The sequence below is a fragment of the Adiantum capillus-veneris genome, chromosome 19, assembly GCF_014529385.1.
Source record: "Adiantum capillus-veneris isolate H3 chromosome 19, ASM1452938v2, whole genome shotgun sequence".
NCBI lineage: Eukaryota > Viridiplantae > Streptophyta > Polypodiopsida > Polypodiales > Pteridaceae > Adiantum > Adiantum capillus-veneris.
Genome location: NC_140949.1, coordinates 146,406,895 through 146,421,533, shown reverse-complemented (window position 1 = coordinate 146,421,533; position 14,639 = coordinate 146,406,895). Strand labels below are relative to the sequence as shown.

The window sequence follows — 14,639 nt, the reverse complement described above, 5'->3', positions numbered from 1 at the left end:
ATTTGAGTAGATTAAGCTCTACGAGCTTATCCGAAATTTTTGTCGACCTACGAACGCTCGCCAAAGCTCACATAAATTGAAGAAAGTGAGAAGGCATGTATTGGAGCTGCGGGCGACTAAGCCGAGAGGACGCAACCTGCTCTGATACCAGGTGTTGGAATTAGGGTTGCAGAAAAACACACACAACTTGGAGAAGATGAAGGAAGCTCAAGGCTCACAACTGAGAGTGTATTACTTAGTGTGCAATAAAAAGATGGCTCATTTGGACACATATTTTGACATTTAAAGAGAATTTTGCATATACAAGAAGGTAAAGGTGAATAAGTGCTCATTTTGAGCAATTTTGACATCCAAAGTTTACTGTGATCACATATTCTTGCTGTATGCATGAAGGAGTACCTTGGATAGAAATATTAATGAACTCTAAGCTAGTAGAGATCATACGCATATAATGTCTCATAGGCTAGATCTGGGTCAAAACAGACAATTGAGAGTACCTCAGTGTCTTAGAGTATAAAAGAAGTTCCTAGCCAAAAACTTTCATAGAATTTGGAGCTCATTTGGGCTTGCAAAGAGCAAAAGACAGAAAATTGCAGATTCACGCTTGTATTGGTCTTAACTTGCTCAAAAAATGTCCAAATTAAATTTTGAAACTTGCTGAGAGTTTCTTGAGTGATAAGGAATTAGTGGAACAAAAGTCACCTCATTGTGCCACAAAAGACTTTATTCGCGTATAATGTCTGAAGTGTCAAAATAAAGGTAAAAATCACAAACTGAAACTCGCAATGGGTAGAGGACGTCAAGGAGAGCTCACATACCAAATTTTGTCAAAATTTGAGCACATAGACTTTATACGCGTATAATGTCTCAAGGCCATATCTGAAAGTCAAAATTTTAAATTTTGACCACATAGGGGGTTGGAAAATGATGTATTAAGCCTGTTTGCAAAATTTCATGTCATTCTAAGCCAAAAGACTTTATACGCGTTGATGGGGGCTTTTCACAAGCCAAGCTCCCATACCCCTCTTCTCTCGTCCCCACCCCATGAAAACCTCCTCTTAGGGAGGGAGTGATAAAAGGCATTGGAAAAGTAAGAAAAAAAATAAAGTATGATTATGTAAATATATGAGAAAGGTAAAATTGGCCACCTCATGCCTGCGGGGTAGCCCATCCCCACCTTGCCTCCTTTTTCTTCACTGTTGCCCCGCCGTGTGTCCCTTTTCCTCTCCTCCACTCGAAAGGTCAACCCCCTCTCTCTTCCCCTTGTCCTTTCTCCTTTCTCTCTCCCCTCAAGCTACCCCACCTCTCACCAATAATGCATTATAACTCACCAATAATGCACCCTAACTCACATGCAACTTATGCTATCTTCCAAAACAGTATATCCCACCCCCCTTTTCTCTCTCCTACACTCTCCCATGATCCAAATACCCCCCTCTCTCTCTAAAATTCGAAATCTCTCTTGTCTTGTAGCCAAATGGCCTCCCCCACACTCACACACACTCAGTTTCACTGAAAAAGGTGCCCACAGACCCATCCCCACCCAGTGGTTACCTGATTTTCTTGTGTTCACACACATCTGCACACAGATTCACCTCTTAACACACTCCCCTCTCTCCCCTCTTGTAATTACTTTATTCTCCATGTCACCTCTCACTTTTTTTCATCAACCCATCTCTCTCTCTTAGTCTCTCTCTCATGAGACTGCTGTTTTGGCACATATACACACAGCCAGACAAGTGGGACCCACAGTCACATGGCCTATGTAGATAATGATTTCTTCATTTCTAAATTCTAGAATTCCTCCCCCCTCCTCCCCTATATAAAGAGGGGTCACCATCACACTACGACACACACACAACATCACCAAAGAACACACTATGCACAGTGTGTGACTAGTGCACACACACACACACACCCCCACACCATCACCATCACCGCAATCACCATGCTCGTCTTGAGCATGACCTCTACACCCTTGGGCTATGGAAGATGAAGGGAAACTAAATGAAGGATGATGGCCATAACCCTCGTGCGAGTCTTCGCCATCAACTCCCACCTATCCGCCATGTGCTCTACCACGCTCTCCCTTCTCATTCCCCTACCCTATGCTCCCCATTTTATCGCCTTATTCTCTAAATAAAGCTTGAGGTTTTGTGAGTATGTTTTCTTGCAATGTTTTTCCCTTGTGAGGTGTGCGGAATCGCCACCTAGTCTTGTGTTTGGAGGGAGCTTGTGTATGTGTGAAGGGTGTGCGGATTTGCCATCCTTTTGTGGTGCCTAAGTACTAAGCCGCTATACCCCCTCCCTCACCCTCTCTCTCTCTCACTTGATCTCATTCCCTTTCCTCTTCATCATTACTCCCAAGCATCCATCTCTCTTGGATGAAAACTTTGTTATGGTGGTGTTTTGTTTGCGTCCTAGCCGCTAAAGCTAGGTGGTGCCCCCTGTTCGCTTTACCGTGACAGGCTCGAGGCGCGCCATTCGGTCCCCGGTGTTTTAGAGGCCGTCAGGGTTCGGGGTTTGCTTTGCTCCCGTCAGCGTGTAATGTCTCAAATGCCAAAGTAGAGGTCAAAAGTTACATCTGAGCTCACAGAAGTGTTTGCCAGCATAAAGTAATCCTAGTGACCAAGTTTCAACAAATTTGGGTCACATTTGGTCAAGATACAAGAAAAAATCCTTGATCGTGAAACTGTTTTGAGTGCCGTTTCAAGTGTAGTTCTGCTTGGGTGTAAAGTAATTAAAATCCCACATGCAATAACTCTGTAACAAAGAGAGTATAGGAAGGAGGCGAAGACGGCTGTTGATGGTTAAAAGGGTCGATTGGCTAAGTATGCCATGCGCACCCTCGATGGTGCACGCCGTATGGAAATCTAGACATACGGCCAACACAATTTTAGAAATCCATAAGAGGGTTGACTCGCTTAGCCGACGCTACTTCAATCATTGCTCAACAGCGTTTACCTATGTTGATTTTGAAAAGGTCTTTGATTTTGATGAGACTTTTGCTCCCACTTTTTGTATGACTATCATTTGTAGCATCTGATGCATTCGTGTAGCTGTAATACGAACACTCCTTTTAGGGAGACATCATTTAATATGTGGCACAGGGTCTACATCATGAATTTTGGTAGTACTAGGACCTCTATTTTTTGCACCTTTGGAAAAATTTCTTTCTTGTTATTCCAGTTTCTAAATTATCATAGATTTGATTAAGTCAATAGTAATTATAATTGGTTTAAAATGCTTGTAATTTTATTGAATTTGGTGAATTGGTCAATAATACATCTTTGATATATAGACAATGCTATCATCAATATAACTATTGACTAGGTAATAACAAGAGTGTCAGTTGGTTTTTTATCTCGTGGCAAACATTCAAATAGTAGTTTGGATTTTAAAGGTGGAACTCAGCCTGCATCATACCGACAAAGGCGATCATAGCTTGCATTGAGGCACTAAATGATATCCAGCAAAGATGCTACCCCTTTCCAAAAATCTTCAAGGGAGAACAAGGGCTCCCATGGGATTCACAAAAAATCTACATCCAAGAATTTAATGATGGGTTTCAACTCGTGTGCAATTTTTGCTAGCTCATTTAATGTAACCTTTGAGGAGGCCTCTTGCATTGGCTTCTTAAAATAGCAACCAAGATCTTCTCTCTGCTCAATAAGGACCTCCAAACTTGATAAATTTCCTTCTAATTGTAGGAACAAGAGATACCCTTGAAAGCAGTGGTATGGGACATGGAGGCATTGGAATGCATGAAGAGAACAAAGTCAACCCTCGAACACATCTCAAAGCAAACAAATGTGCCAAGCAAACGCCTATGCCAATGAGATGTTTGCAAAGTGGTGGGGAATGTGAGCAAGAATTGGTGCTAATAGTGGCTACAAAGATAGATTTTTAAGTTCACTAGTATAGCCGGCGGCTTCGCCCCCCCCCCCCCCCCCCCCCCCCCCCCCCCCCCTCTCTCTCTCTCTCTCTCTCTCTCTCTCTCTCTCTCTCTCTCTCTCTCTCTCTCTGTGCGTCACTGTGCTCCCGGATGCTGCAGGCCACATCCGCCGGTTGAAGAAGGATCTGACGCGTGGCAGGAGGGGGAACCAGAATTCCCCCCCCCTTTATCTATTAGTATAGATACTTGAACTCAAATTTGTTTATAGTATGGGATTCACATCGAATGTATGTATTTATGATCAAATGAGGTCAAATCAAAATTTATTGTGTCTATAGTACGTGGTGCTACTACTTTTGAGTACGTAGTCTAATCTTCTATGTGTATAGTTCATTCTAGAGCTCTAATTTGTGAGTCTAGATTAAGGTATCGTGGTGTATCTTTAAAAGCTACATGTTATGTCTTCATTGATTGATTGTTGTGATGTGTGGCGAGTCTTCTTGTGAATGTTAGGTACAAAAATGGCTAAGTTCTCATATGAGAGTGCTATCATAGGAACAACTTGGACTCTTGCTGTTGGTATCACTCGGTCATTTGAGATTAATGTCCTTAGCCTTTTTCAGTCACTGCAAAATCAAACAACATTGGCACAGTAATTGCATTCTCATAAGCAATTAAAAAGCATATGCAGTTGTAGGCAAGCAATGTGATTGGTAACAGAATTTTAAACCATTTGTCAATAAAGATTAAATTGCAATATAATCAAATGCATAACAGATGTAAAGGTAAAAATTAAACAAGTTTGGTGTCGCTAATTTAACGGCCGAAAGGCACTAGAGATCGACTATTAATACCATGGGTAAGCTTCTTAATTTTCTCTGGTGAATTAAGTTGTTTAATCGCGAGAGCCAAGTATTTCATGTTCGAGGGTTGACTAGAGGCTATACCTAGAAGACCTTGTAGTTAAGCTACGATAAAAGGAATTTCTCATGAAATCATCGCCTGACTGATTACCTTTTCTTTGACTCCCCAAAAGTTTTTTCACATTGATCCAATTTTGATGCGTGTGCTTATTTTGTATGCCTTGGGTTTTTTGCTTTTCAAGGAAAAGCGCCCACACTGGGAACCTCTAGGGCTCTAGTACCATAGACGATACATGTGAGTGAAGTACCAAATCAAAGCTGAGATTTCTCTTTCCGCTTTAGATTTTGCATTGTGGCACTTTGATTTTTTGTTTGTTCGTTTTCAACATTTTAATTTTGTAACTTTGGGGGGTCATATAACACTGTTACACCTCCCCAAGCTCATCACACTAGTAAACTCCCTTTATAATACCTAAGCTAAAGGTCAATAGGGTCAAGCCCACTAGAAAGCCCTAGTACATTTCACACAATGCTGCCTAAATCGGATTAAGAACCTAAGTAGCCATTGATTATTAGGAAGGCATTCCCCATGGTATTAAGAGAAGATCTGTAACACCTAACTTGGTCAAACTATCTTAGTCGGACTGCTTGATCTTTAAACCTAGACAAGTGATTATGACAAAAAATTACATTGAATTTAATGTTTGGTACTAAACAAAGGCACTAAATATTATGCTACCAATTACAATCAAAGCAGACAAACATAGATAAAAAAAGATAAGGGGCAATGCTAATGGACAAGAAACACATGTTTGTGTTTATGGTCACGCTTGATTTGAAGAGTGAGTCGAGATAAAGATTCCGTGAAGGTCCAAATCCTAACAACAGCAACACGCTCCTGTACACACTAGGAAACACAAGGAATACCTCTAGGAGGCACATCAGTGGGAAAAGGTACCAACACTTATTGAACACAAAAAAAAAACATAAGGAACCCTAACCTAATTATTTTCACTCCCCCTAGAGAGTTAAGGGAATAGGATATTGTAGAGATTGAGGGAAAACCCTAAGGCTAAACCCCTATCCTCGTCGTCTAGATAAACAAAGTCATCATCCATGAGACCATATGTGCCATCCATGTAGTCATGTAAATCTTCTTCTTCATCATAGGTACCCATGTTTACTAAGAAGGTTAGTAGACGCGTATAGTCATCTTGGTCAAAAGGGTAGGCTTGTGCAATGGGAGATACACTCTCTACTAAGTATGGATCAGTCGTGAACAAGAGAAGTATCGGCCATTCTAACTCCTCAAAATTCCTCTCACATGCTAGCGTACCTACCAAATCCCATTCACATGCAAGCACCGGGAAGACCATGTGGAACATTTGTGAAAAGTAACGAGGGTACCTCTCACCCAAGGTAGGAGTGGACGACTCTAGCGTACTAGCCATATCTGTACACGCAAATAGATGATGATTAGAGTGCAAATATTACAAGGGTCGTGTTCTTGTGCATAATGTGTTTTTATGATTTTGTGTTATGGCTCTTGCTCTTTTACTTTTTTATCTTGTTTTTGTGAGTATAAGGCTTTATATATACATTCCCTAAGATTGGAGATTGAGAGGTCAGGGAGGAAGGTTGAGGGGGAAGCAAGTGAATGATAGATGTCAGCAAACACTCCCCCCTTCCTTGGGTAGATCATACCTTTTGAAATGATGTCGTCACCTTTTGAAACCAATTGTTCCAAGTTGTTATGGGTGAAGGCTTTAACCAATAGTTTTCTACCTCCCTATGCATTTCATCTAGTTGCAAGGGTGGTAAGGTACTCTCCCATGATTTTGTTTGCAACATTGTTTTAGGCGGTGAACTTACAACGGGAGGTGCAAACTCTTTCTTGCTTGTATGGATATGTACAATGGTAGGTGGAGGTTGTGTTGAAGCTTCTATTTCTGTATAGGAACTACATGAAGAGAAAGAAGCTTCATTTGATTTCATTGTTCCTGAGCTAGGGGGAGAAAATCGTTTTTTCTTCGGTACCCAAACTAGCTCTAGAGCGGGTGTGTAACATTCCGTGATTTTTTCCTTTCCGCGATCTTCAATTCCTTTTGGAGCCACATGATTGAGCTCACATGGGCCCGGTGACAAGTAAGAGCACAATTTACGTTTTGGCACCCAGATTTGATCATTTCCTTCATAGTTTCCTTGGGCTTCCAATAGTTTTTTACGAATCCAACGCAACATTTCTTTACATTTCTTGGGGCGAATGGGACATCTCTTACCAAGCTCTTGTCTTTTAGCACTGGCTATGGTCGCTAAAGAAGCTTTAGGGACCCACTTGTATGTTTTCTTTGTTATATGGGGATGGGTCTTGTATGTCTCAAGCTTTATTTTAGCTACACTAGTTGAATCTCTAGAGAGTTGGGCTATGGGGACATATGTGTTTGTAGGTCGCCGCGACGGACGTCCATAGCATAGCTCTCAAGCATCATCATACAATTACCGATACAGGGGAAGCCACTCGGATGAGGCATGGAAAATCATTAGGATGTCAACCCTAATGAAGTGACTCGAAGAGATGCAACTACTACTCTACAACCACATCAAACGCACTAAAGCCAAGTAATCTGCCTATGTCCTTCTACATAGCTCTACAGTCATCACGCCCGTTTACCATGCAAATCATATCGGAATCGTACAAAACTTGAAGAAAAGCTACAGGGGACTATCAAGAACATATCCTATCACTGTCACAGCATTCTGGAGAGGTACAAAGATCGCGATCGTTCGTCCCAAAGTCAGCAAAAACAGCAAACAAATGATCCTAATGGGTCGTTTTAGGCTCCCTAAAGCCCCTCCTAGGGTCAACACAACATAAAACGCGCATATAGACACTCAAAACAACAATGTAAGGCCTCAAACTCGTAGTTGAAAGCCTACACCGAATCTTGAATGATTACACTTGAATGGAAGAGCAAGGTAAGAGGAACACAATGCAATGAACAAATTTGAATTTGGATTATCGTAGCCTCAATGGTGAAGATTACAAGTTGGAGCAGGAAGGAGCTCTCAAATGTACACTGTCTTCTCAATTTTCCATCAAAAAGATCATGTTCAAACTTACAAAAAATGACCTTTATAGTTTAGGTCTTTACAAATGGCTTGTCCGGCCAAAAGCTCCTAAACTTCTAACTGGCTCTCTAATATACAATTGCTCCCAGAAGAATAATCATAAATCCTTTGACAAGTTCTCGGCTTAGAAATGCTTCCTTACAAATGAATTTTACAATGGTTTCTCATAAAAATATGATCCTTCTCTAGAAAGGGCCGCTTGTCGCTTCATCCGCCAAACACTCCACCCTTCCTTATCTTTGCACGCCCTCGTGCATGTTCAGTCTTTGGCCGTTGATGTGGCTCCAATGAAGCAATTGTTGCTGAAAAGATTCTTGTTCGAAGGACAGATTCCAGGGCTTCTTGATGCTGTCTGAATGGATTTTGAGTCAACGTGTGTTGGTATGCTACGTACCATGCCTTTAGGTCCTTCGCCATAGGATGGAAAATCCGTGAGTCAATTTAGAGGAATCCTATGACGAAGGCCTCTTTGAATGTCTGCAAGTAGTGTGAGGGCAGGTACATTAGCCTGGAGTACATTGCCATCAAAATGTGTCGTGGTGGTGAATCCTGGAGATTCCAGCAGATCCCTCTATGTCCTTCCAAGAACAGATTCCACGAATGATCGTCGCCTTCAGTGTCTCTAAACACCTGGATGCAGGTGACGATCATCCGGGCTATCTTTACTAGCATTTGACACGCATCGGTGACATCCCGTAGCAAGGTGACTGTTGAATTCAGTGTGTTGATCATGTAGGCTATTGTAGGGGGCTGCTGAGCTGTGAAGACCGGGTAATTCAGTTTTTGCGGCCTCAAGCCTTTTCATGTGGCGAAATCCTTCCATGTGCGTCTTCTAGGGACTGGGCAGAAACTAGGATCTATTTGTATATGCTGAGGAGCGTTGTGGTAGTTAGTTAGATCCTGTGGCCATTTGTCCAACCACTTCTGCCTCCACTTTGGGTGGTCGTCGACAAGCATCTGGGCTTCTTTCGCTGTTAGTGCAATGCCTTCGTAACCCCCATCCTTGTTTCGTGGCAGGGCTGGCTGCATCTTTTCCTTCCACAGAATTGCTTCATGGCATAGCAGAGGAAATGGGAGGTACTCATGGCCAAACCCTTCCACCTGCTCTTCTGGCTGTAAGTAGGCCAGGGCCGCTGACTCCATTATCTTCTTTTCATAGAGCATGTACTCCTTTGTTGGCCCCTCTGGCATGTCCTTAATGCTCTCATTGAGCTCATCTCTAATATCCAGATCTGGCTCAGCAAATTCATGCTCCTGTTGCCCTTGGTGTGATGTTTCAGGCAAATCAGACACTTCTTGTCCGGGCAGCAGTTGCGGTTGACTCTGGGCTTTGTATTGTGATTTGTTGTTGAAAAATCAAATCTTCTTTTTCCTTTAGCAGCGTGTCACCAATCTGCTTCTGAGTCTGTAATTCGGCGCTTGCTTGAGCTAGTTGCTGCTCCAGTTCTTTTAGCTTTCGCTCATTTGCCACCATCTGGGCCACCGTTCCTGATACGAGCAGCTGTCTTTGAAGCTTTTCTTGCTCTAGCTCCGATTTCAGTGCCTCTATAGTGTTCACTGCTGTGGCATTGTCAGATGTGGAGACCAATGCTCCAACAAGTTCCTGATTTGCCATCAAGGTTGTCAGAGTGCTTTTGACAGTGTTGTATGAAATGTTAAGTCTCTGAAATCTTACACTCTCGTAAGCAAGCTGCTCCGTTTCTTTCTGTACTCTTGCCGTCAACTCTTGGCATTCCTTTTCTTTGGTGGTCAAATCTGTCCTGACGTCCACCAAATCTTTGATTAGAGACTGAGCCTACTGTCGCTCAAGGTCTCTTTCCTCCGTTGTGACTTCTAGTCGCGCCCTCAGGCTCTCTAACTCCTCTTGCCCAGATGCTTGCTTTTGTTGGGCCTCCTGTACCTGCCTTTCCTTTTCACTCAACACCACGTGTTGGCACTGGAATTGTCTTTCTAATTCCTTTAAAGTTTGCTTGTAATCAAAATCAGCAACTGCCTGGCAGGCTTCGTGGTATCCGATTGCTTTTGTAGGAGGTATAAACTCCTTTTGCGAGGTTGAAGGAGGAGGAGGTGGCTGTTTTTTGTTCGATGGAGAAGGGGGAGGAGGAGGAGATTTGGGCGAGGGAGGAGGTGGTGATTTGGGCAAGGGAGGAGGCGATGATTTAGGTGAGGGAGGAGGTGGGCTTGCTTCTTCTCGTACATGCCTCTTTTTGGAAGCATCTTCCCCTCGTTGCGAAGCAGATGCTTCTACTTTTCTTTTCTTTAAAATCTTGATGATTCTTTGGCGGGTCAGATCCGCCACCCGTCGCGCTTCCACATTCCTCTCTCTTTGGATATTCTTTAGCTGCTCTGCTTGGTTTGTTTCATCAGCTGCATCTTTCTCCTTCGTTCCTTCAGTGGACTGCGAAGAAATGTCCACTTCTGCAGCCTTTTGCTCTGCTTCTAACCTTTGCTTCTCAGCCCATATGCGAGCTGCATTTTCTATTCTTTCTTGCCTTTCCTTCTCGAATCTTCTTTTTTGTGTTTGTTGTGTTGCAGCCGCTCTAGCCTGTCTGTCAGCCCGTAACTTGGTTCTTCTTTCCTCGACTCTTTGTTGAGCTTCTGCATATGCTTTTTGAAGGTCCGACTGCGGTATTGCACTTCTCTCCCTCCTTTTTCTCTCGAGCGGCTTTGTGGAGTCTTCCTCCTCGCTTTCTTCAAATTCCGATGGCCCTTTGTCTTTCGACTCTTGAGATTTTCCTTCTTCATCTATCTCCGTTTTTTCTTCATCACTCGAGCTTTTGTTGGAGGCCTTTGCTGAGCGCGGTGATGTCGCGCCAGGGGTCGTCCTTACTGAATGAGCAACCAGCTTTGCTTTCTGAATCAGGGCCGTTTGAGAACTGGCAGCTGGCAAATCTTCAATCATTCCCAAAGCTTGGTATGCTATTCTGGTTAGCATCGGCCCTGCGTTCATGTAGCTTTTGTTTTTTGCCGAGCTTTTCAAATTTGCTTTGACCAAGTTTTCCAAAATGTAAGAATCGTAGTCGTAGTGAATGGTTCTATTTTGCTAGAGCCATGACCACGGCAATGTGCAGGATTGGCTCGGTGTAGCGAGGAGGCTTTTGTACTCTAAAAGGTTGAGAGATCAATCTCATCGGCAATTTCAGCTCTCTGTATATCATGTCACTGTATTTGTATTTGTTTCCTTTTGCTTTGACGAATGCCTTCTCATTATCCAGTGACTTTGTCTTCGCCAGCAAATCGTGTTGCCCTGGGAGGAAATGCAAAGCTTCGTTGATGATTTCTTTCGTGATCTTTACTTTCACCTTCAATCCATCCTTGTCCATGAGCATTGCCTGCCCATCATATTGTATCAAGCTCATGAGCTCATGGGCCCTCATGTAATCTGTTCCCCATGGCTGTAATCTGAAAAATTGCTCCAAATGCACAGCTCGCACTGCCTCTATTACCTCCGGCCTTTGGGGGAGGTTCCATATCTCTCGTGGCATGATAGTGGTCTTTACCATGTCACCATCAGCATCCTTAAACTTCGAGATGAATATGTGGGCAGGGATCTGAGCTAGTATTTCATCCGAGATGTGAGCCTTTTCATTTGTAGCGAGCTCCTCCACTTCATATGGTGCTGTTGTCCACTGCCTTTCTTTCTTTTGGCGAGGCATTCTATGTCAGGAGAATCACAAGCTGTCAGGATTTTTTTTTTCACCATTAATCGCATTTAGACTTTTAGTCAAAAAGAGTTCAAAAGTTAAAATTGATCATAACTTGAAAAAATTTCATCCATTCTTGTCCATATTTCACCAGTGGGACTAGGAAGACTAGAGCTATTAAAATCTGAGCCAATTCTGGACCTGAGGTACACCGATCGCAATCGTAGTACAGAGGCCAAAATTAGATTTGATCACATGAGTGGGTTGCTGATAGTTGGAGGGTCATTTTGGTCCACTCTGTGTTTCATTTGAACCACTTTTGAGTTTATAGGTCCCAATTTTGGGTTACAAGGGAGTTTTGGACTAGACTTTGTCTTTTCATGAGTTTTTGATGTCCAAATGGCTTGAAACTTGGTTGGTGACTTGAACAAGATGTATACAAGGGATCTGTTAGGTTTTGGTCAAAATCTGATGCTGAGGTACACCGATCGCGATTGTAGTACCTGAGCTTTTTTTGGTGAAAACTAGATGGTCATGGACCCCTATGCCTGCCTAGTCCACTGATGATTTATTTCCAAGCTTGGACTTAAAATGAACAAATTAGAGCAATTTTCCACTGTTTGACCTTATTTTATTAAGTCTAACCATATTGGGTTTTCCTGATGAAATTTGGTTGGAGCCTGGAGTTAGTTGAAGTTAGTTTTAGAGCTTCCACTGCTTCCATGATATGCTGCTACTAGCAGCCTACTCCACTGTCTGATTTTGACTTGATCAGGCACTTTATACCCCGTCTTGGGAGATTTTCCAGACTTGTGCATTTTTCAGGCATTCCTTGGATACCCATGTGATATTTGAGCATCTTTAAGTCACCTTTTGGTCTTTGGCATTGGTTTGGCCCCAATTCTCCCTTTGTGTGGTCATTCGAAACTGAAATGATTTTATCTGTACTTGTAGGAGATTCTGAGATCCATTCGAGGTTTTCTACAACTGTTCTGACTCTTAGTCGGACAGGTATGCCCTTCAAACTATCCATCATTATTTTTAACCAGATTTTGGTAGTTGTAGGTTAAATTTTCCCGTTTTGGTTGTGTTTGACAAATTAGGCCCATTCCATGAGTAAAATTTGTGCATTTTCCTTGAAATTCAAGAGAGTGTACTTTTAATTGAGTTCCAAGCCTGGGCCAAATCAAAAGTTGCAAAACCTGCATCTGGGGGCACCGATCGTGATCGTACCATAGAGGCCAAAATTAATTTTAACACCTGTAGATTGTAGGCGAGGCTGAGGGGAGGTTTTTTGCATATTCTATCCCAAATTTTGTCAGTGAGGTACACGGATCGCGATCGGTGTACCACCACCAAACTGTGATTTGATCATATGGCTTTGTTCCTGACCTTGTGGGGAGCACATTGATGTGTTCTGTGCCTGGAAAAAGTTTTGTTTGGATGCCTCTAAGGGCCCTTGACCTATTTGACCCGATCCGACTTTGATTTGATCCCTTCGCCCGTTTGTGCAATGATTCGCGCTTGAATGCGTAATAGACTTGATCTTTACTTGATAAGAAACATACCTGTGAAATCTGGTATGAAATGCTGGCTCCGACCGTCCGTACGAGGTAGAAATGTGGCCGCTCGCTCTAGGTCAAGAGGCTCTCTTCTGCTCTCTCAAAATGTGAAAATGAACAATGAGCTAGAATTTGGCCTACCTAACCTATATCTTCCCGAGATTTTCGTGACATAGGGCTGATTTTCCTCACCTTTGATCCCAATATAATCTGCATACCACCTGTGGGTAGAACCGCTTGTCATTCCGCCGTCGTATGACCATTTGATGCGATTTTGGTGAAATGTAGTCATGATCATTAAGGCTGAAATTTGACATCTTCAGATTAGCTTCATATCTTCCATGCTTGATTACCTTATCATGATACTTTGGAGTTTGCTTCCAGAACTTGATTCCGATACTTATGAGCGATATTTTTTAATTTTTGATGTTTTATTAACGAAAATCAAACAAAATAAATTGAAAATACTTATTAACTAGCCAAAATTATTATACTCACCCCTAAGCATATATTTTCTCTAGAAGCATCCTAATGCTCCGGATTTTGTCATTACAACTCATTATTATGCTAGCCGGATGATACAAAATGCTAAAAATGCCAGGTTTTGATCGAATATGTTCGAAATTGAACTCTAAATAATGAAAAAACACACACATTATGTACATATATACATGTTGGACCCCTTAATGGCCCTGACTGCTGCTAGATTCATCAATTACTCCCCCCTTCCTTGTCTGAGTCGTCCCGGACGAAGGTTGGGTGCATGTGCATGGGTTTTGGAATCTGTGTCTATGCATGGCCGTGTAATGTGGCCCTATTCTGATGTTTGAGACAATGCGTTGGGTAACAAGGTGTTATACAAGATGCGGGGACTGAATGTAGTTTTCAATGGCTTTTGATGGTGAGGGTAGCTGTGTATGGAACAGAAGAGCTTGCAGTCGAATTGCTCTTTCCCTGATTGTGGGTGTTGTGATGGCAACTATTTTTGGAACCCATTTGTATGCGGTTTGTTGCATCTTTAGAGATTCGACTTTAGTTTTCATAGGTTTCCAGTGCCATTTAGGTTCAGGATTCTTGTTTTGAGTTTTGAGTTTCCTTTCGAGCTCAGTCGCGCCGAATCTTTAGTTTTCTCCAGTTTTGGTTGCCATTTCCACTCTTGAGTAACTCCTGAAGGTCTTTGAGATGGTTCTGCTTCCGTCTGGAGTTTAGGTAGCCATATCTTGCTCGGTTTGTTGGGCATCAATCTTTTCTTTATCCATACTCTCCGAATAACCTTTTGTGGTGTTTTTGGCTGATAAGCCGGTTGCTTTTTTTCGATGGGGATACTCGGCCACGAGTGATCTGTTTTGGCGAATGGAGTCATGTACGTATTAGAGTCGTGTGTGTACATTAACGCATGTACTGACCATTCATTGAGTGACTTCATTGTACGTTCTCATCCATGGAACTCCCAGGCATAGTGATTCTCTGATTTCTCCGTCTTTCATGACGAAAAATTGATGAGGACAACTATTTCCATCAATATTGATTGGTAAGTTTACTATCC

The 14,639-nt window shown here is 42.5% G+C and overlaps 1 non-coding gene across 1 annotated transcript; it reads left to right on the top strand.

The window, feature by feature from the left end:
• The first annotated feature begins 2,811 nt into the window (after positions 1-2,811).
• LOC147435031 (U11 spliceosomal RNA) lies at positions 2,812-2,939 on the top strand. The gene has a single exon (XR_015185441.1). It is a non-coding gene; the product is annotated as a U11 spliceosomal RNA (small nuclear RNA).
• The last annotated feature ends 11,700 nt before the right edge of the window (positions 2,940-14,639 follow it).